Source organism: Anabrus simplex, chromosome 1 (assembly GCF_040414725.1).
Source record: "Anabrus simplex isolate iqAnaSimp1 chromosome 1, ASM4041472v1, whole genome shotgun sequence".
NCBI classification, from domain to species: Eukaryota; Metazoa; Arthropoda; class Insecta; order Orthoptera; family Tettigoniidae; genus Anabrus; species Anabrus simplex.
The window spans coordinates 1300099930-1300123800 of NC_090265.1; the positions used below are offsets into that span (position 1 = coordinate 1300099930).

At 43.7% G+C, this 23871-nt stretch overlaps 1 protein-coding gene across 1 annotated transcript in view; it reads left to right on the forward strand.

Annotated features, from left to right (window-relative positions):
* The first annotated feature begins 3540 nt into the window (after nt 1–3540).
* Nucleotides 3541–23871, forward strand: part of LOC136878463 (calcium/calmodulin-dependent protein kinase type IV) — a 587971-nt gene continuing 567640 nt past the window's right edge. Inside the window, exon 1 of the mRNA XM_067152086.2 lies at nt 3541–3663. The gene's annotated coding sequence lies outside the window, so the exon portion shown is untranslated. The remainder of the gene's footprint in view (nt 3664–23871) is intronic.

Sequence of the window (23871 nt, forward strand, 5' to 3'; positions counted from 1 at the left end):
CCGAACTCTGAGTTTTGTGCTATGCCCACATTTCTCACAATTCCTTTCCCTAGTTTTCAGACCGTGGTTAACATAAAACGAACACAAATCTTCAAACTTACTATTGAAATCATTAAAATCAGTAATTTTGACATAGCAACCTCCGCACTGAACAACATTCATGTTTAAAAATATTTTGTTGATAGCAACGAAGTATTTATTTATGACCATATCAACGAACCACGAAGCAACCGACCAGGAATAAATTAAACAGCCCGACCAATGTTGGTACTAGTAACTAGGAACTACGTTAAGTATACGTACCAGGAACTAATTACGCCACATCAGTTGGTACCAGTCGCCAAGAACTTACTTACATCCTCAATGACAAATGAACATTAAACAGCGGTTCCTGCACTGGTGAGGGTTATGAAAAGTTTTACCCATTTTAATTACCTTTTATTAAACGCTAAGTACGACTGTACCCTCTGATACGTATTGTACATTTGTATAACCTCAAATAGTATTGTGAATACGTCTAACCTCAAAATCTGTGTAGTCGAAAACTGTAGAAAACTCTGTAATATTTGCATATTGTGTATAAACTACTATCATTCCGATACATATGGAGGTTTCCGGAAACTTACAGTAATGATTTATTATCCAGATACATGTAGAAACATTAGGAATGTTATGGACTTGACCATAACTTATGTGTTTATAAACAGTAATCGAACATTCGAGTTTGATCTACTCCAATCGAGCGGCCGGTCGAACGATTGATGTTCGGATGTGTTCCATTTAGTGTGTTGCAAGAATATTTCCAAAAGTCGGCATTTCTAGGCTGTCTGTCGAACAGTATATATACCGAGCTGACAGGCCGAGAACTCAGACAGCGGGAGTTGATGAGTGAGTCAGACACAGTCAGTCAGTGAGACACACTGGTGTTCTGTGGTGAGTCAGTGACAGACAGACAGTGCAGTAAGAGAATGTACAGTATGGGTTAGAATGAGTTGATATCTGTATTTGTCAGAATCGACTTGAGTGAGAGAGTAGTCAGTCTTGCCTTATGATGACAAAGTGAATAATCAGTGTGTGAACTGTTAATATCTATACTTTTCAGAATCGACTGTGTGATGGTGAAGTGAATAACCAATGTGAGAACTTGCTGATATCTGTACTTGACAGAATCGATAGTAAATTGCTTCAGCGTGTTTCTGTTAATAGTGTAGTGTTGTGTATAACCGTGTGTTGTTAAGCAATAGACGTAGCGACAATAAAGTAGTTTTATGCAAGGAAGTGAACGTATCTCATGTGATATTTATTTACATCGAAATGAAATCGCATTGAGAACAATATAATTGGTTCCATCACATTCTGATTCAGCTATCCTTCCCACTCAATAAATTATTTAATTCCTCGATCACCTCCCAGTCCGCCTCTATGGTATAGTGGTTAAGTGTGATTAGCTGCCACCCCCGGAGGCCTGGTTCGATTCCCGGCTCTGCCACGAAATTTGAAAAGTGGTACGAGGGCTGGAACGGGGTCCACTCAGCCTCGGAAGGTCAACTGAGTAAAGGTGGGTTTGATTCCAACCTCAGCCATCCTGGAAGTGGTGTTCGGTGGTTTCCCACTTCTCCTCCAGGCAAATGCCGGGATGGTACCTAACTTAAGGCCACAGCTACTTCGTTTCCTCGTCCTTGTCTATACCTTCCAATTTTCTCATCACCCCGCAAGGCCCCTGTTCAGCATAGCAGGTGAGGCAACCTGGGTGAGGTACTGGTCATCCTCCCCAGTTGTATCCCCGACCCAGAGTCTGAAGCTTCAGGACGCTGCCATTGAGGCGGTAAAGGTGGGATCCGTCGCTGAGTCCGAAGGAAAAACCGACACTGGAGGGTAAACGGATAAAGAATAAGAAGAAGATATGCACGTTATACTTACGTACCATTTTATGAGTTGCAATGTGCCTGCTTTGTCTCTTAGGTTGGTTACCGGGCGAGTTGGCTGTGCAGTTAGGGGCGCGCAGCTGTGACCTTGAATCCGGCAGATAGTGGGTTCGAACCCCACTGTCGGCATCCCTGAAGATGGTTTTCCGCGGTTTCCCATTTTCACACCAGGCAAGTGCCTGGGGCTGTACCTTAATTAAGGCCACGGCCGCTTCCTTTTCACTCCGAGCCCTTTCGTATCCCATCGTCGCCATGAGACCTATCTGTGTCGGTGAAACGTAAAGCAAATTGTAAAAAAATAACATTGTATTGAATTGACTGTCTAATATGTCTTTCATTTCACCCAAGTCACACTTCGTGCCTACAGGGTATTCCCTTACTTGTCCTCACCCGTATTTCACTTTTTTTTTCCAAATTGGTTTTCGGTCTTGTTCGGTTATGCAGCCATTCTCAGTTTGGATCTTGACACATGTTAATGATATTGTTTTGTTATCTTAATGAGTACGATGGGCAATTTTCTTCCTTGAGTTTTACTCGATGTACGGTAATAGACTTGTAGAGCCCTGTGCGGATATGCAAAATAACATCCGCTCCGCATCCGCACTTCCTTCATCCTCACCCGCATCCGCGAATGTTTATCCGCATCCGGAAATGGTTCTCCGCGAATGTTATAAATATAGTCACGGGTTAATGAGGATTTTCTCTTGCGACAACTACCGACGTATTGACCTTTGCTCCTTCCTTCCATTCATTGCGGGCAGAAGCCAGTTAGGCTTACGTCAGATTTACGGCTTTATGATCTCAAGGCTCTTTATATATCACCATTCTCCCATACCAATGTCAAGGGTCGCCTATCTACAAGCAAACGTAAAAGTGTACCTGAGTGAAAATCAATGAACATCATTATTTAGAAATTATCAGCAAAATTATCCACACTGGCATACAGTTTGTATCCGCCAAGACACTAACTTCGTGGATATCCGCGGATATCCGCATCCGTGCAGGGCTCTACGATAGTCTACATTCACGACAGTTGGACGTGGCTAAAATCCTCGACCTGGCTTAATCTACAGGTAGCGCCACCTCCAAGTAATTGGAAATAAGGTCAGGAAGAAGAAGATATTTATTTATTTATTTATTTATTTATTTATTTATTTATTTATTTATTTATTTATTTATTTATTTATTTATTTATTTTGCTAGTGGTTTAACGTCGCCCTAACACATCGAAGGTTTTCTGCGACGCAAGGATGGGAGAGGGCTAGGATTGGGAAGGTAGCGGTCGTGGCCTTAATTAAGGCACACCTCAGTATTTACCTGGTGTGGAAATGGAAAACCACCGAAAACCATCTTCAGGGCTGTCGACGGTGGGATTCGAACCCACTATCTCCCGAATGCAAGCTTACATTTAAGCGACCGTAACCGCACGATCTATTCGCTCGATAAGATTTTGTTTGAGTTTATTTAATAATATTTGTATTGATTTTCCTTAAGAAGGTGGAAAAGCATCTGCAAATAATAATACCTGATACGTGATCTTTTTCACCCGAGCGGTTCTGCTAGTATCGCTCCTACTCGACAGGTAAGCGTTCATTGGTCGGCGACGCGTGACGTCATCCAGATAGCTGGCCACAGCTCGGCGGGCTGACGATCAGCAGTTGCGACTGACATTCAGTCTGCGTCGGACGTGTATAATTGAAGTAGCGCGCTCTGTGATATAGACACGAGCATTGCAGACGTGAGTACTTCAATGTTTTGATCTAGCGTATTTTCTAATACATAACACTTATTATTTTAAATATCATGTTCTCTATACGAACACAAAAATAGTTACTGGATGGAACGTAAAACAATAAGAAAATAGATTTTAAAAATAACTTTTCTGAAGATATATTTCGCTTAGAAATGGAGTCTCAGTTTAATAACTGCACGTTGACGACCAAATTAGATGTCCGCTCTCTGCTCTTCGTACTGCTTTCCGTACTAATGTATTTGCACTGTGCGTATGACAGCTAGTTGATATTAACTACTGTATACACGTAGAATTTACTATAGACAATTGTTTGATGAAAACATTTACTTTTCTTTAAATTCCGTAGGCTATACACTGTAGGTAAATGTTGCAATTGGACATTGATTTGAAATTTCGGGCTGCCCATTCCTGTTCTAGTCTTCAAACAGTTACGTTCCTCGTTAAAGCTCAGTAACTTTGGTTCGTACAATTAATGGTCCTGTTCTCTTGTTCTGCAAGTTGAGGGGTGATTGCTGACAAAATCTTGAATGAAAACTAAGAAACCAAACCTACTCGCTAAGCTGCTGGAAGTGTAGAAAGAAGTGCAACGCTGGTGGGAGTGGGATGCGTAAACGTATTCTGTACTTACATAAATTAAAAATTGCATAGTTATCACACAGCACTTCAAAATAAATAGAATGAATCGAAAATGATGTGTCATTAGTCTCATATACAAGGCACCACCACCACCACCACAACAACAACAACAGCTGGTTGCCTTTCGTGATCAACCGCACATTGTCCCCCACTCAATGTCATCAATAACTTGAACTTCCCTTTGGCGTAAAATAGACAATCTCACTGAAGAAAAAGATTGTGTGCGGAAATATTCTTCATTTTCATATTATTAAAGTAATTATAAACACCATTAACTCCATCCCCTCGCACTAAGATGTTTTATAATTCTAAAGGTAGATATAGTCTCCAGTACTCTCTTGGCATTTTACTGGAGTGAGTGTGAGAACCCGTTGCACTATGATTTGACTTTCAGACCTTAGATCAGTACTGTTCCCCAGTCCTACCATCAAGGGAACACAAGTCCCATTACAAAGGCATGGAGCTTGTGTACAAGACATACCTCGAGGTGAAATATATTCTATCGCTCAGAGGAGTTTGTAAAGTTTAATGCCTTAACCCTGACAATTACAGCATACGATTTTCTGACGTGTTGTGCGAATGAATGCCATCTAGTCCTTATAAGGAGGGGAGAGTTATCCCCTCCACCACCTCTATTCCTTGTTCATTCCGTCTGGTAACTTTAATGTAACTTTAACTAATAGTCTTTGAGTGGCACGTCTTCGAGACGTGTGGTGTAACTAAAGCGATATTTATACACGTGTTACTGTCAGGGTTAAGAAATATTTATCATTAAAAAGAAAATCGAGTTTTAGTACAAACCACGACGATCCCTATTTACAGTAGAGGCTGGTAGATATTGAAACCCAGCATCGGCTATCCACGAAATGAATCATATCGCAATTCATTTTAGTTCCAGGGAAATTTTGAAGTAGTGCGTTTATAATAGATCACGTTTTTCTCCTTGTCATTCCCGACCTAAATGAGCGGTATCCACTCCTCAATGTGCGTTATCAGTTATAATAATAATAATAATAATAATAATAATAATAATAATAATAATAATAATAATAATACCGAGCTCGATAGCTGCAGTCGCTTAAGTGCGGCCAGTATCCAGTATTCGGGAGATAGTGGGTTCTAACCCCACTGTCGGCAGCCCTGAAGATGGTTTTCCGTGGTTTCCCATTTTCACTCCAGGCAAATGCTGGGGCTGTACCTTAATTAAGGCCACGGGCGCTTCCTTCCCACTCCTAGCCCTTTCCTGTCCATCGTCGCCGTAAGACCTATCTGAGTCGGTGCGACGTAAAGCAACTTGCAATAATAATAATAATAATAATAATAATAATAATAATAATAATAATAATAATAATAATAATAATAATGGCCTTCGGAGCGGTCTGGTACAGGTCTTTCGAATTGATGCGGGTCGATAAACTTCGATGTTAGGCCCCTTTAAACAACAACCATCATCATCGAATTGATGCCCTATAGGCAGGCTGTTTGTCTGTGAGGATAGGGTCCTACCTGTGATGATATCTAATGTTGAAGGTTGCATACACATCCAGTCCCCTATCCATAGGAATTGACCAATTAAGTTTAAATTACCTGCGCCGGTAGGGAATCGAATCCGGGATCAATTGGACCAAAGGCTAGCGCACTAATCATTTAGCCATGGAGCCGAATCGGCCACAATGGAAGTACTGTATATGGACACTGATAGCATCAACGTATCTAGCTGCGAACTGTAAAATAAAAAACCCTAGGAAATCGAACGTCGATGTATTAGCAATGCTGTTTTGATAAAGGACAGCATTACGAGTCATGAGATCGATGTTTATTTTTCAGATAAAATCAGAGAGTATTTGAGGATTTCAAATTTCCCACCGTGAAAATCGTGATTAGGTTGATTGCACTGGTTGTTCACAATGCGTTCATGACATAACAGTGTAAAGAAAGCAGGTAGCCTATATTTTTGCTGGTCAGGTCGGTATTCGCTTAGTTAGTTCAATATTAATGTAAGTTATATACAGGTAGCTCCCTCTGTGCATCAATGGTCAAGTGTTGGCCTCTTGATCCTGAGGTTGAGAGTTCAAACCCGGCTGGGGTAGTAGGATTTTCACAGGGCGAAACAATCTCGTCATCATGTAGAAGATCTCTGGTGACACATTTAGTGTTTACCAGACTCTGCCATATGGTATTATTATTATTATTATTATTATTATTATTATTATTATTATTATTATTATTATTATTATTATTATTAATGATCATGCTTTTATTTAAATGAAGAACGTAGAATTTATATGAAAACACTTGCCTATTTAAATAATAATAATAATAATAATAATAATAATAATAATCCGCAGCCTGTTTCCAGTCATTTAACCGGGTCAGGAATGGAATGAATGAAGCCACTATCTAGCAGCGAGAATAGGAATTGTGCCGGCTGCCGAAGCCAGTCGCACTCCTTTGGGGCATTGGTTAATGACTGACAGATGAAATTAAATTTTAATGGAGAGTGTTGCTCGAATGAAAGATGACAGGGAAAACCGGAGTACCCGGAGGAAAACCTGTCCCGTCTCCGCTTTGTCCAGCACAAATCTCACATGGAGTGAAGGGGATTTGAACCACGGAACCCAGCGGGGAGAGGCCGGCGCGGTGCCGCCTGAGCTACGGAGACTCTAAATAATAATAATAATAATAATAATAATAATAATAATAATAATAATAATAATAATAATAATAATAATAATAATAATAATAATTCGTGAACATTCCTTTAATTTGCAATGTTCTCGCTGGAATGTTGTTACTTTTCGTATTAGTTAATCTGTCAACATATGTTTCCCTTCCAATTTTGTCAGGATTCAATTCCACATGGCTGGGCTGCTCGACACAGCCGGCCGGCTGTCTCCTTTTCATAATTTCAGCTGTAGGTTTGAAAGCGTTATTAGCTGCCGTTCTCGGAGGCCGATTCTCGGCGCTGCCAGAGATTTAAAGATGACAGTATGACTGGTAGGCCCTATATGGTTCTATGGTTCATGAAGCTCACTTTCATTAGGGGTGTGCCTGAAAAGAGTTCCACCAGCTCGGGACGAGGACACGAGACTACTTTTTTTATTTAAAGGAAACTGTTTGAGTTGGAGCAAATCGATTACAGTGAATCTCGATAGGATGAACGACACCAGAACACGGCTGCGCACCCGATCGTTGTTCTGCTCCATGGCTAAATAGTTAGCGTGCTGGCCTTTGGTCACAGGGATCCCGGGTTCGATTCCCTCCAGGGTCGGGAATTTTAATCATCATCATTTCATCCTCATCACGACGCGCTCCTCATCACAACGCGCAGGTTGCTTACAGGCGTTAAATCAAAAGATCTGCAGCTGGCGAGTCGAACATATCCTCGGACACTCTCGGCACTAAAAGCTATAACTTACGCCATTCAATTTTACCTGATCGTTGTTACATAGGTTGTCCACAGGATGTGAAAATTAGTGATTCTGAACAGGAATCCGGCAGTTTCCATATTTGTGCCCATGCATGTTCTTGGCTGAATTGTCAGCATACTGGCCATCGGTTCAGACGGACCCGGGTTCAATTCCCTGCCAGGCCGAAGATTTTACCTATGTGTGGTTAAGTCGTACAGATCGGGGACTGCGTCTTTGTGTTTATACTAACAAATTCCTCTTCATATTGACACACCACATTACACTACCAACCACCATAGGAATACACAATAGTGAATGTGGAGGGGTCACGAAGGGAATCCGGCCGTAAAACGTGGTCAGATTTACATCTGAGACATATTTTGTTCCCGCAACCCCACAAGTGTGGGAAAGGCTGTAAGATAATAATAATAATAATAATAATAATAATAATAATAATAATAATAATAATAATAATAATAATAATAATAATAGCAGCATGAACATTAATATATAGGCCACCGAGCTCGATAGTTGCAGTGGCCTAAGTGCGGCCATTTTCCAGTATTCGGGAGATAGTGGGTTCGAACTCCACTGTCGGCTGTCCTGAAAATGGTTTTCCGTGGTTTCCTATTTTCACACCAGGAAAATGCTGGGGCTGTACCTTAAGTAAGGCCACGGCCACATCCTTCCCACTCCTAGCTCTTTCCTATCCCATCGTCGCCATATGACCTGTGTCGGTGCGACGTAAAGCCACTAGCAAAAAAAAAAAAAAAAAAAAAAAAACTACTAACAAAAACCCCTGTAGTGTTCATATGGACTGAAGGCATATGACGTAGTTGATAGTGATTTGTCCGTCAGTTGGAGACTTTAAGCCTTGAACAGACCCCGTTGGTGTTATTCGACAAGAGTAGGCTATGTGCTGACACCGAGTTTCACCCTCTGTCACCTCATCAACGTCATCATCATCATCATCCCACAACTAGACGCGCGGTTCACCCGTGGGTGTTCATTAGAAGGACTTGAACCAGACCATTTCCGGAGGCTATGCGGAATCAATCAATCAATCAATCAATCAATCAATCAATCAATCAACTTCTCCTAGTCGCCCAGCTATTTGTAGCAATTAATTATAAAACTACCACTGATGAAAATGAAAATCCACAGCCTGTTTCCAGTCATTCGACCGAACCGGGAGTGGAATGAATGAAGCCCCCATCTAGCGGCGAGGATAGGAAATGTGCCGGCTGCCAAAGCCTGTCGCACTCCTCTGGGGCAATGATTAATGACTGACAGATGAAATGAAATGTTAATGGAGAGTGTTGCTGGAATGAAAGATGACAGGGGAAAACTGGAGTACCCGGAGAAAAACCTGTCCCGCCTCTGCTTTAACCAGCACAAATCTCACATGGAGTGACCGGGATTTGAAGCGCGAAGTCCAGCGGTGAGAGGCAGGCGCGCTGCTTCCTGAGCCACGGAGGCTTATAACACTACCACTGATATGAGTGCAAAATGGTTATTACCATTAAATTATTGCTACTATTTCTGGGAGGAGGGAGTTGTTTTATAGTTTCGGTCTTCTTCTTTTTCTTCTGCCGCTTTTCCCACACCTTTGCGGGCTATGCGTGCGAGCTGCGTTGCACATGCGGATCTGACCCTCTTTTACGGACGGATGCCCTTCCTGACGCCAATCCTATGTGGAGGGATGTAATTACTATTGCGCGTTTCTGTGGTGGTTGGTAGTGTGGGGTATTGTCTGAATACGAAGAGGAGAGTGTTGGGACAAACACAAACAACAAGTCCCCGAGCCAGAAGAATTAATCACATGCGATTAAAATCCTCGAACCGCCCGGGAATCGAACCCGGGACCCTCTGAACTGAAGGCCTCAAGGGTGACCATTCAGCCAAGGAGTCGGACTGTTTTATAACCTCTATACGAAGACAAATTTCTTAATATTTGCACAATGAAGGGAACATTGTGTAGTGTAAGCAGAAGAATGTTACCGACTATTACTTCAGTTCTCTCTTGGAGGTGAGGGAAGACAAATGATATTGCTACCGTCTTCATCAAAGTGTCCAAGGAAGTACATTAATATTGTTACTTGCGTATTAGAGTAACTAGTGATGGCAAACCTTAGAAGGACATTAAATGCAGTCTAGTCCAAGAAAGGAAGGCCTTTCATAGGAAAATATATTTGCTCACTTCGAACATTGATATAGGAGTAAATACACTGACTGACAGAGCAAATGCAACACCAAGAAGGAGTGGTCAGAACTTTATGCCAATTGCAGGGTAGACTGACGTCACTGAGGTATGCTCATGATGTGAAATGCGCCGCTGTGCTGCGCACGTAGCGAACGATAAATGGGACACGGAGTTGGCGAATGGCCCACTTCGTACCGTGATTTCTCAGCCGACAGTCATTGTAGAACGTGTTGTCGTGTGCCACAGGACACGTGTATAGCTAAGAATGCCAGGCCGCCGTCAACGGAGGCATTTCCAGCAGACAGACGACTTTACGAGGGGTATGGTGATCGGGTTGAGAAGGGCAGGTTGGTCGCTTCGTCAAATCGCAGCCGATACCCATAGGGATGTGTCCACGGTGCAGCGCCTGTGGCGAAGATGGTTGGCGCAGGGACATGTGGCACGTGCGAGGGGTCCAGGCGCAGCCCGAGTGACGTCAGCACGCGAGGATCGGCGCATCCGCCGCCAAGCGGTGGCAGCCCCGCACGCCACGTCAACCGCCATTCTTCAGCATGTGCAAGACACCCTGGCTGTTCCAATATCGACCAGAACAATTTCCCGTCGATTGGTTGAAGGAGGCCTGCACTCCCGGCGTCCGCTCAGAAGACTACCATTGACTCCACAGCATAGACGTGCACGTCTGGCATGGTGCCGGGCTAGAGCGACTTGGATGAGGGAATGGCGGAACGTCGTGTTCTCCGATGAGTCACGCTTCTGTTCTGTCAGTGATAGTCACCGCAGACGAGTGTGGCGTCGGCGTGGAGAAAGGTCAAATCCGGCAGTAACTGTGGAGCGCCCTACCGCTAGACAACGCGGCATCATGGTTTGGGGCGCTATTGCGTATGATTCCACGTCACCTCTAGTGCGTATTCAAGGCACGTTAAATGCCCACCGCTACGTGCAGCATGTGCTACGGCCGGTGGCACTCCCGTACCTTCAGGGGCTGCCCAATGCTCTGTTTCAGCAGGATAATGCCCGCCCACACACTGCTCGCATCTCCCAACAGGCTCTACGAGGTATACAGATGCTTCCGTGGCCAGCGTACTCTCCGGATCTCTCACCAATCGAACACGTGTGGGATCTCATTGGACGCCGTTTGCAAACTCTGCCCCAGCCTCGTACGGACGACCAACTGTGGCAAATGGTTGACAGAGAATGGAGAACCATCCCTCAGGACACCATCCGCACTCTTATTGACTCTGTACCTCGACGTGTTTCTGCGTGCATCGCCGCTCGCGGTGGTCCTACATCCTACTGAGTCGATGCCGTGCGCATTGTGTAACCTGCATATCGGTTTGAAATAAACATCAATTATTCTTCCGTGCCGACTCTGTTTTTTCCCCAACTTTCATCCCTTTCGAACCACTCCTCCTTGGTGTTGCATTGTCACTGTCAGTCAGTGTATGTTGGAAGATGGTCCGCCTAGTCAATACTATTTATTTATTTACCTTTCACCTTAACATCTAGTACATGTTTCGAGAATATTATGCATTCTCTTCCTCAGCTAGTGGATTAAAATTCAGTATACAATATAGTAATGTCTAATTAAATACAACGTCTTGTGATGATATGAATTCACAGTGTCCTTGAAGTTGCCTTGCGTAGTTTAAAAAAGTTGAGTTAGGAATGAATGTAATTGCATTAAAACTTGAAGTCCTGCCGATATCCACCGTTAATGGGTGTTAAAATGATGTCTATTTAAATTAAAATATTGGACACAGCGTCGTATAATGATGTGAATTTACGGTGTCCTAGGAGTAGCAATACTATCTTGCGTAGTTCAATTGGATTTGTACAAGAATAAATGAAGTTGCGTTAAAACTTGGAGTCCTGCCATTATCTTCGGTTGATAGTATTGACTAGGCGGACCATCTTCCAACATATTTACTGTTACTAAGTCAATACGGATCCAATCCTGACCATCATGGTCAAGATTATTAATATTGATATAGGAATTAGAAATAATTTTTGAAGACTTGTCTGGAGTGTGGCATTGTATGGAAGTGAAACATGGACGATAACTCGCTCAAAAAGAAAGAGAATTGAAGCCTTTGAAACATGGTGTTACAGAAGAAGAGATACTAATTCGAATTGGTGAGATGAGAACGATTTGGTGAAATTGCTCATTTAGTTTTTAGGGAAGTGAAGGAGGTAAAGCGGCACGGGTAGGTGAGGGTCTGAATATGACAAACAAATTGGATAGATGTAGGATTTAGTAGTTACGTAGGAATTAAAAGGTTAGCACAGGATGGGGTGGCATGGAAAGTTGCAATCAAACCAGTCAATGGAATGATTATCCAAACAACAACACAAACAACGTCTATAGTTTTGGAAGAGCACTTGGCCCGGTGAGCGTTACAAAGACATGAAAGTTTTAAAATCGAAATAATTTCTAGATAATGTCTTTGTAGAAAGGTTGGACCCACTGGCGTATACTGAGGGCTATCAAGACTATCAGCGATGCCCAAACCTCAGTTGAGAATGATGGAAGTCTAAAGCACATTATAATGTACGCATCTGACACATTGTTCCATTTTAAAAAACTTAAAAGCAGTGAGAAAAAACGTCGTATGTATTTCTGCAAGCAAGGCATCGGAGACTGATATTGCAGCCCAGACTCTCGCCCCTCTCCCCTTGACTCGCCCCAAGCGGCTTGTTGCTGTATATCGGACAGGAGCGGGTACCGGCGTGATAGCCAGATCGCCACTGTGCACTGCTACCAAGCATGCGTTACTCGTCGTATACACTGACTGAGCAAATGTCATGGGATAGCGGAGCTCTGATGCGCAGGTGTGTTATCTGCGCACCACATGCCCGCTGTGCCAGCGGCAGTTGTATAGGAGACCTTGTGGGCAGTGGCTGTGCATGTGACAGGTGCAACATGGAACGTCGTCGTGAGCCGACACTGTTCGAAAGGGGTATGGTGGTCGGTGCCCGACGGATGGGAAGTGCGATTCCAGAAGTGGTGCGGGAATTCGGCTTCACACGATCAACCGTGTCCAGGGTGTATCGTGAATGGTTGAATGCGGGTGTCACCGTCCACAACAGACGAACGACCGGCCGTCCAGCCACCCTCGATGACCGTGACCGATGACATCTGAGACGGATTGTCAATAGTGACAGACGGGCAACCGTGCAACAAATCATGGCTCAATTCAATACAGGCCGTGCTAGACACGTTTTCCAGTGCACAATCCGTGAGAACATGGGTCCTATGGGGCATGGGAGCCGGCGCCGCACACGGTTGCCACTGTTAACCCAACATTATCGGGCACAACGACGCCTATTTGTCGCCAGACACCAGGGATGTGCACTGGAACAATGGCGTAACGTGATATGGTCGGACGAATCACGATTTCAACTGCACCATGCCGATGGGAGGCACCGTGTATGGCGCAGACCACATGAAGCGATGGATCCCGTCTGCTTTGAAGGTGTGGTCCAGGGCGCTGGTGTATCTGTTATGGTCTGGGGTGCATTTTCCTGGTATGGAATGGGCCTCCTAGTTGTTCTGGAAGAGACTTTGAATGGTACGCGGTATGTTGAGCTGCTCGGAGACCATCTCCACACATTTTTGGCCTTCCAGCGCCCAGACGGTTCTGCGGTGTTTCAAGATGATAACGCACCGCCACATCGCTCCCACGTCGCCCAGGAATGGTTCCAGGAACATGCAGCGGAGGTCCAACGACTGCCATGGCCACCCAGGATCCCCGATATGAACCCTATCGAGCATATCTGGGATGTCCTGGAACGCAGGCTCCGTGCCATAGATCCTGCACCCACGAACAGACAAGCATTGGCGACCGCTCTGCAAACGATTTGGTGTCAGCAGCGTCCAGACGACTACCAGGGACTTGTCGACTCACTTCCACGGCGTCTCACTGCAGTTCGCAGGGCCAGAGGAGGTTCCACACGCTATTAGGTGACTATTCCATGACATTTGCTAAGTCAGTGTATACTTCATCATCTCATACTTCTGACGCAATTAGATAACAGAGTGCTGGTATTTCATTTCCGTGTTCTTCTACATCCTTGTAAGAAGACACTGCAGGGCTGATGTTATGGGAACAATATAGTTTTCATTTTATTGCTAGATCTGTTAAAATGAAATGCAATCTTTCAGGTTTAGTGTTCTCTTTTGTTGGCTGGAATCGAACCCGTGATTATGGGTCGGACACTACCACTGATCTCCCGAGGAATCTAATTAACCAATGAACAATGGGTACGACCGCTGTAAAATTCAACATTTTTACTTAATAATAATAATAATAATAATAATAATAATAATAATAATAATAATAATAATAATAATAATAATAATAATAATGGTGCATGGCATCAGTATAGGCTTGGTGGTGACCTAATGAGGATAAAATGAATGGGAAGACGTCACAAATACCCTGTCACCAAGCCAGGGGAATTAACAGCATGAGGGGATTGATTCTGAAAATTGAACCGGGACCATCGGACCAAAGGCAAGCATTCTATCCATTTAGCCACAAAGCTGGACTTTAATTTGCTAAATCTTAGGCTACCACCTCCACTGATCAGGGGTTGAGCATTGGCAGTAGTAGAGGCCAGGCAGTAGCATGTGAAGCAGCCTTGACAACACAGCGGGCTTCTCCGTTGGCTATTGGCTGCAGCTCAAAATGCTGAAGGCTTGACGTTCACTAAACCAACCATGGAAAAGGGGTAACGTAAGTCTAGTGGTAGCCCACGTCTTGATCCCAGCATACGCCACTGCATGGATCAGTATACCTAGTAACTAGTCTGACTTCTATATGATGCAGTAGTGCCGCCATCTTAAGGTACTACACTTTCATGCCTCGCGGCTTACAATTAGTGTAGCTCTGGACTCAGCACACACTGTGAGGTGTCGTTTGAATAGTTTGTGAGTTATACAAGTGTACGGCGAAAAATAAATCAAATAGTGAAGCCGGGCTGGGTAGCTCATACGGTAGTACGCTGCCTGACCCCAACTTGGATGGTTCGATCCCGGCTCAGTCCGGTTATATTTGAAAGTGCTCAAATACGTCAGCCTCGTGTCGGCAGATTTACTGCCACCTAGAATACTCCTGCGGGGCACAATTTCGGCACCTCGATATCTACGTAAATCGTAAAATTAGTTAGTGGGACGTAAAACCAATAACATGATCAGCCCTACCGTCAAATAGTGAACATAGTGGTGCGATGAAGTGCAAAAAGAAAAAAAATCATTGTTTTGCAAAGTATCGCGACATATGGACAATCAATGGCTTCAAAATGATCGAAAATGCAATAGAGAGGATAGAGCGGCGTATTAGCATATTTCAAAATGCTGAGCGTCAAAAGGCTCATCAAGAGCATCTCACAGATAAGGTGACAGAATGTCGTGATTCGAGTTTCGTGCTACTGGAACTCTGGCCAACCACAGCTACTGATTCGGAACTCATGGATGTGAACACTGATCACCCTGGGAGAGTTTAGAATACAGAAATAGCATTTCAAAAAGAAACTGGCTAGATAAGCTACTTTATTTCAACAATATTGTTACGAGGTCATGCGACTGCCAGCCCCCTGTAGTCCCATTCATTATTTTCTGGAAGGAATGAGTTATGTCGGGAAGCACTCGGCCGGCCCGAGGGAATGTAACGGCCTCTCGCTTCTGCTGTGCTCTTCGTCCTGTGTCTCAATGGACACTTCAGAAGGCAAAACTAGAATGTTTGTACTTCAGCCGCGCCCCGAACATTCTAGTGCTTCATCACCAGGGATATACAAGCAAGCACGCCCCGAACATTGGAGTCGTGTTCGACTGTGGAAAGAGTGTCGTCGTAGTGGACTGTCGGAATAATGTGCCGAAGAGTAGTGTTGAAGTGTTGTACTTGTTATTAGTGTTGGTCGTGCTGCGTTATTGTCTAGTGATACATGCTGAGTAGTTCATTGTGTGGAGCAATCACATATATTGTGAATTAATTGTGCTGAGTTGACTGTGTAAGTTATCGGCCTTCTCTGGGGTCGAGCGGAGTGTACAGCACTCGTGTGACTATGTGAGTTATCGGACTTGTTTGGGATCGAGCAAGGTTAACATCAGTCATATGTTGTGGTCATCGATACACCCGAGTTCGAATCCAACTACAGGTAACTGCTGATGGAAGAAACAGGTGCGTGCGTAGCGAAGTGAAAGGTTGAAACCTGTCAATCAAGATTACGGAAGGTCCGCCTATTTAAAGTAAATACCAGCTACCTGGCAATCTGCTGTGAGGACTAGCGACTTTGTAAATAGCTATTAACTAGTGAACTGTTGTCATTTGTTTTCAAGTCTAATTGTGTGGGAAAATGTGTTGTGTTTGATAATTAGGGTCACTCTGAATAAAACGCATAGTGTTTTGTTCGTAACAATGCCCGTCACGCAGTCCGTATTCTACATCAATACATCAATACATCAATTGTTCATCTGGAAGCTGACTTCTTACTTCGAATTTGTTCAACTTTAAGAGGGAGAAAACGTGCTCCAATTTTTTATACTACCATTCAAACAACGCCATAATTGGTAATACTGGCATTTTCATCTTATTTAGTCCCGCAGATTCCATAACTTCTACTTAAACTGAGAAAATATACCCTTCTGTAGTACATACATACATACATACATACATACATACATACATACATACATACATACATTATCATTATAAACTGTTATGCCTTTCAGCGTTCAGTCTGCAAGCCTCTGAGAATTCACTAAACGTCGCCACAATCCTCGATTTGCAACTAGTGTTGTGACCTCATTTAGTTCTATACCTCTTATCTTTAAATCGTTAGAAACCGAGTCTAACCATCGTCGTCTTGGTCTCCCTCTACTTCTCTTACCCTCCATAACAGAGTCCATTATTCTCCTAGGTAACCTATACTCCTCCATTCGCCTCACATGACCCCACCACCGAAGCCGGTTTATGCATACAGCTTCATCCATCGAGTTCATTCCTAAATTAGCCTTTATCTCCTCATTCCGAGTACCCTCCTGCCATTGTTCCCACATGTTTGTACCAACAATAATTCTTGCTACTTTCATGTCTGTTACTTCTAACTTATGAATAAGATATCCTGAGTCCACCCAGCTTTCGCTCCCGTAAAGCAACGTTGGTCTGAAAACAGACCGATGTAAAGATAGTTTCGTCTGGGAGCTGACTTCTTTCTTACAGAATACTGCTGATCGCAACTGCGAGCTCACTGCATTAGCTTTACTACACCTTGATTCAATCTCACTTACTATATTACCATCCTGGGAGAACACACAACCTAAATACTTGAAATTATCGGCCTGTTCTAGCTTTGTATCACCAATCTGACATTCATTTCTGTTGAATTTCTTACCTACTGACATCAATTTAGTCTTCGAGAGGCTAATTTTCATACCATACTCATTGCACCTATTTTCAAGTTCCAAGATATTAGACTGCAGGCTTTCGGCACAGTCTGCCATTTAAGACCAAGTCGTCAGCATAGGCCAAACTGCTTACTACATTTCCACCTAACTGAATCCCTCCCTGCCATTTTATACCTTCAGCAGATGATCCATGTAAACTACGAACGGCAAAGGTGAAAGATTACAGCCTTGTCTAACTCCTGCAAGTACCCTGAACCAAGAACTCATTCTACCATCAATTCTCACTGAAGCCCAATTGTCAACATACATGCCTTTGATTGATTTTAATAATCTACCTTTAATCCCATAGTCCCCCAGTATGGCGAACATCTTTTCCCTCGGTACGATGTCATATGCTTTCTCTAGATCTACGAAACATAAACACAACTGTCTATTTCTCTCGTAGCATTTTTCAATTATCTGGCGCATACTGAAAATCTGATCCTGACAGCCTCTCTGTGGTCTGAAACCACACTGGTTTTCATCCAACTTCCTATCAACGACTGATCGCACCCTCCCTTCCAAGATGCCAGTGAATACTTTGCCTGGTATACTAATCAATGAGATGCCTCTATAGTTGTTGCAATCCTTCCTCTTCCCTTGCTTATAATTAGGTGCAATTACTGCTTTTGTCCAATGTGAAAGTACCTTACCAACACTCCACGCTAATTTTACTACTCTCTGAAGCCATTTCATCCCTGCCTTCCCACTATACTACACCATTTCAGGTCTAATTTCATCTATTCCTGCTGCCTTATGACAATGGAGTTTATTTACTATCCTTTCAACTTCCTCAAGCATAATTTCACCAACATCATTTTCCTCCTCCCCATGAGCTTGGCTGTTTGCAACACCACCATGATGATTACCTTTTACATTGAGAAGATGTTCAAAATATTCCCTCCACCTCCATAGTGATTCCCTGGATCTATTATGAGTTCACCTGAATTACTCAAAACACTGTTCATTTCCTTTCCCCCCCCCCCTTCCTAAGATTCTTTATTACTGTCCAGAAAGGCTTCCCTGTTGCTTGACCTAGCCTTTCCAGGTTATTACCAAAATCTTCCCATGCCTTCTTTTTGGATTCAACAAGTATTTGTTTCGCTCTGTTTCTTTCATCTACGTACAAATCCCTGTCTGCCTCGGCCCTTGTTTGGAGCCATTTCTGATAAGCCTTCTTTTTACGTTTACAGGCTGTTTTCACTTCATCATTCCACCAAGATGTTCGCCTTTTCCCATCTTTACACACAGTTGTTCCTAGGCATTCCCTTGCTGTTTCTATTACAGCATCCCTGTATGCCACCCATTCACTTTCTATATCCTGAACCTGCTTACTGTCTACTGTTCGAAACTTCTCATTAATCATATCCATGTACTTCTGTCTAATTTCCTCGTCCTGGAGATTTTCTACCCTTATTCGTTTGCAGATAGATTTCACTTTCTATACCCTAGGCCTAGAGATACTTAGTTCACTACAGATCAGATAGTGGTCTGTATCATCGAAAAATCCCCGAAAAACTCGTGCATTCCTAACAGATTTCCTGAATTCGAAGTCGGTTAAGATATAGTCTGTTATGGATCTGGTACCCCTAGCCTCCCATGTGTAGCGGTGAATAGTCTTATGCGTGAAGAATGTATTCATAACAGCTAAATCCATACTAGCACAGAAGTCCAGCAAACGCTTCCCATTCCCATTAGCTTCCATATCTTCCCCACATTTACCAATCACCCTTTCGTATCCTTCAGTTCTATTCCCAACTGTCGCATTGAAATCGCCCATTAGCACTATTCTATCCTTGCTGTTGACCCTGACCACGATGTCACTCAATGCTTCATAAAACTTGTCAACTTCATCCTCATCAGCACCCTCACATGGTGAATACACGGACACAATTCTTGTCCTAATTCCTCCCACTGACAAATCTACCCACATCATTCGCTCATTTACGTGCCTAACAGAAACTATGTTGCGTGCAATGGTATTCCTGATAAAGAGCCCTATCCCAGACTCTGTCCTTCACTTTCTAACACCCGTCAAGTACACTTTATAATCTCCTATCTCTTCCTCATTATATCCACTTACCCGAATATCACTTACTCCTAGCACATCCAGATGCATCCTCTTTGCTGACTCAGCCAGTTCTACCTTCTTTCTTCCATAAGCCCCATTAATATTGATAGCTCCCCATCGAATTCCATTTCGTTCACCAAGTTGTTTCCAAGGAGTCCCTCGCCTGTCAAATGGGAGTGGGACTCCATTACTCTCATGGGTCCGAGGCTTGCTTAAAGTGTTCTGAGCTCGGTAAATTCATGAAGCAGGATGCTGCCCTACTTGCACATAGTCCAAGTGAGGATCTCTCCTCTAACGGGTTATGGACCACCGGTGAATTATATAGTCCTAGCCGCTTGAGCACAAGGAGGGCCACGACTCAGAATATGTCCGAGATGCCCACTCCCATTCCATAGCAACTGGTACCCCGACTTTCAGGACCACTTACTAGGCCACTCAGCCGTTGCCCATGGTTCACGAACTAGGACGTGACTACAGTAACCCACAAACATGAACCATCCTTCTGTAGTATTGTTTCAAAATTTTATTTTTACATCTAGTGATCTTCGTGCAGCGAAGTATAGATCCTCGTCGTTTTGAAGCGAACATAGTACCTGTCAAAAGCAGTTATTCTATTGTGTGATTTATTTATACTTGGTTCCTCTAACGGTCTAACCCATTAGTAAAATATTAATATATTCAGGCCAAATTTAATAGAAACTTCACATTTTGCTGTGGATGTTCAGCATGATATCGCGGGCCACATGTTGTAGTCTTTCCCTGAGATGCCTTTCACTTTCTGGTTTCAAAGCTGTTTTCTTCTATTAGAAATTCGTACTTGGAACAACATGCAGTACATCATGTCGGGGGCTAGTGACCATGCTTAATATGAGCCATCTTAGAGATTGAGATTAGAGTCGAAACTTACCTCCCATGTACACATGCGAGGGCAAGAGAACATTGTGAAGCCTACCTGAGAGAGGAGCGAGTGGAGATAATACTTTAAACCATCCGGGTTCTCAATAATTAATATGTAGTTGTAGTTTTCTGAAAGGCGGCTGGTAAGTGTGAGTAAACTGATAACTTCTTTCCTGAACTTTCCCCCCAATTATTTGGGATCGGTACTAATGCGGATTAATTTTTACGGCCTGGTGCCCTTCCTGATGCACAATTCTATGTCGAAGGATCACAGATAAAACGTTTTACAGTCTGTTGATCTTATACTGTATATAGTAGTAAATAAGGTACAGGGTTGTGAGCGACTGCAAGCAATCCTCGACAATGCTGTGAGGTAGTCAGCAGATGGAGTGAAACGTCAACATGAAAACCGAGATCCGAAGAGATACAGAGAACTCAACATAACGATCACTCAAGACATCAAGAAGGCCGAAGATACGTGGCTCATGGACCGATGTGCCGAAATTTTGCACTATAAAAGCACCATGATATATTCCATCTGCACAAGAAAATTCATGAGTTGGATGGGCGTAAGCGGGCTGGTTGACTGAGATGCCTGACAGGGTAGAAACGGGACCCTGATCCTGAATTAATACCCGAGGATGAAGCGATGGATGGAGTATGTACAAGGACTATTCGATGACAACAGGTAAGAACCAGAACAAGGAATAGCTACGACGAGCTCATCGATTACAATGGCTGAGGTAGAACTGGCCCTAAACAAGATGAAAAGGGAAAAGAGTTCCATGTCCAGACAACTTCCACCAGAATTGCTTAACATTCTGGGTAAGCAAAGGAGAAAACGAATGCTGACACTGTTCAACAAGATTACGAGACTGGAGACTGGTTGCTGTCAACGTTCGTGAGCTTGCCGAAGAGGTTTAACGCAAGATAATGCAAGAACGCCGTATAATCAGCCTATTGGGCACCATATTGAAAATCACCAACTTATCTGCAGAAAAATTGAAGAGCACATTGACGGTTCCGTCAAGGCCTTGTAACTTGAGAACCTTCGCATTCTGGTCCTAATTTACAGATGCACAGAAGTCAGTTGTCCGGCATTCATGTGCTTCATTTACTTCGAGAAGGCGTTCGGCATAAGAAAATGGTGGCCATACTCAGCGAGGATTTTATGACAAAGCCACATAATTACAAGCCTTTACTGGAAACAGAAGGCCTGTGTTCGAATGGGACACCGACTCACGAATGAAGTCAAAGTCGAACGAGGCATGAGGGAAGGCTGTATCCTGTCCCGCTCCTGTTCAGTCTGTATTCAGAGACATGCTTCAGGAGGGTCTGCATGCTATAGCTGGTGGCATCAGAGTGAATCGAGTGATGATTAACAACATCACACACCGGGCGTGTTGGCCGTGCGGTTAGGGGCGCGCAGCTGTGAGCTTGCATCCGTGAGATAGTGGGTTCGAAACTCACTGTCGGCAGCCCTGAAGATAGTTTTCCGTGGTTTCCCATTTTCATACCAGGCATATGCTGGGGCTGTACCTTAATTAAGGCCACGGCCGCTTCCTTCCCACTCCTAGGCCTTTCCTATCCCATCGTCGTCATAATACCTATCTGTGTCGGTGTGACGTAAAACAGATTCTAAAAATAAAAAAAAAAACCAACAACATCACATATGTTGACGACATTGTTCTTATAGCCAGCAGCGCGGAGAACCTTCAGCAGATGCTATCGAAAGTGGCGGAAGCATGTGAAAACCTTGCTCTAAACTTGAACATAAAGAAGACCAAATACATGATTGTGAGTAAGGGCCCTATCATGTGGATCAACGGGTTGCCGATACAGATCACGTACCTAGGTAGCGTCGTCAACGACCACTGGGATCATTCCCAAGAAATAAAGTGCCGCATTCAAAAGGCCTGGGCAGCATTTACAAGCCTCCGCCATGTGCTCTGCAACAGAGGACTACCATTGCAGTTTCGGGTTAGAACGCACGGCGAAATGTGGATCTGTCGTCGGATGTTTCGTATCTGTTGAACACTGAATGTGGAGGTATTGACAAGGATGATTACAAAAAACTGTTCAGAGCTGTTAAAATCAAGAAGCTCTCCTACTGCGGCCATATCGTGAGTCGCCAAAACCCTACAACCCCCTGGAAGTAATTATACAACGGAAAATTGCGGGGAAGGGAGGTCTTGGGAGACTCCGCACGTCTTGACTGGAGAACCTGAGACAGTGGTTCGGACAAACAACCATCTCGCTATTCCGCACAGCCAGCAGCAAAAATATGATAGAATTATTACCAATATCCGATGATGGATACGGCACTAGAAGAAAAGAATAAGAATACAAATCAATGTATAGCATAGGTCAAATGACGACTTCATTACTTAATGACCAAATTATGACTTACTATATTTTTGATTATCCTGCGGTACTGTATTTCTCCCAGAATTATTTATAATGTGCTTTTAATACTTAATTCTTTCCAATATCTTTTTTCTTTTTTTTTTGCGATTTGCTTTACGTCGCACCAACACAGATAGGTCTTATGGCGACGATGGGAGAGGAAAGGCCTAGGAATGGGAAGGAAGCGGGCGTGACCTTCACTAAGGTACAGCCCCAGCATTTGCCTGGCGTGAAAATTGGAAAACACGGAAAACCATCTTCAGAGCTGCCGACAGCGGGGTTAGAACCCACTATCTCCCGGATCCAAGCTCACAGCTGCGCGCCCCTAACCGCATGGCCAACTCGCCCGGTCTTTCCAATATTACGAATGGGATAAGGACGATTCCTTCTGTATACCACGCCACTATCCCTTCTTTCAGTCCTTTCGGAAATTCTCCTCACACACCTATAACCCTCTGTGGGTTGTTGTGGTAGAATACCCACGGTATCCCCTGCCTGTCGTTAGAGGCGACTAAAAGGGGCCTCAAGGGCTCTCAACTTGGGAGCGTGGGTTGGCATCCACGCGGCCCTTAGTTGATTCCTGGCATTGCTTCCACTTGTGCCAGGCTCCTCACTTCCATCTATTCTTCCGATCTCCCTTGGCCAACTCTTGTTCTTTACCCACCTCGACGGTACTGCATAACGAGGCCTAGGCAGTCTTTCATTTTCATGCCGTTCGTGGCCCTTCAATTTCTATGGCCGATATCTTCATTTTTCGAATTGTCGGCCCCTTCCATTTTTATCCTTCTGATTAGTATTAATAGAGGATGCTTGCCCAGCTGTACTTTCTTTTAAAACAATAATCACCACCACCACCACCACCACCACCTCACACCCCTAGATGCAGTTGAAGTAATAACGGCAGACGCGGGTTTTATATTCTACTCCATAGAATGCTCTTCGCGCATAGATCGGAGACGTACGGATTCCTCCTCTAATCTATGTCCTTCCATTCCAGTTGCAATGTCCGAATACATTCTTTGTACGTTGGTGCACGTATCGTTTACTGCTCGTGAGAAAGCTGTGATAGTCCAAAATCTGTGCAGCCCTGATCTAAGGGTTTTAAACCTTTCAGGAAAAGTTCGGA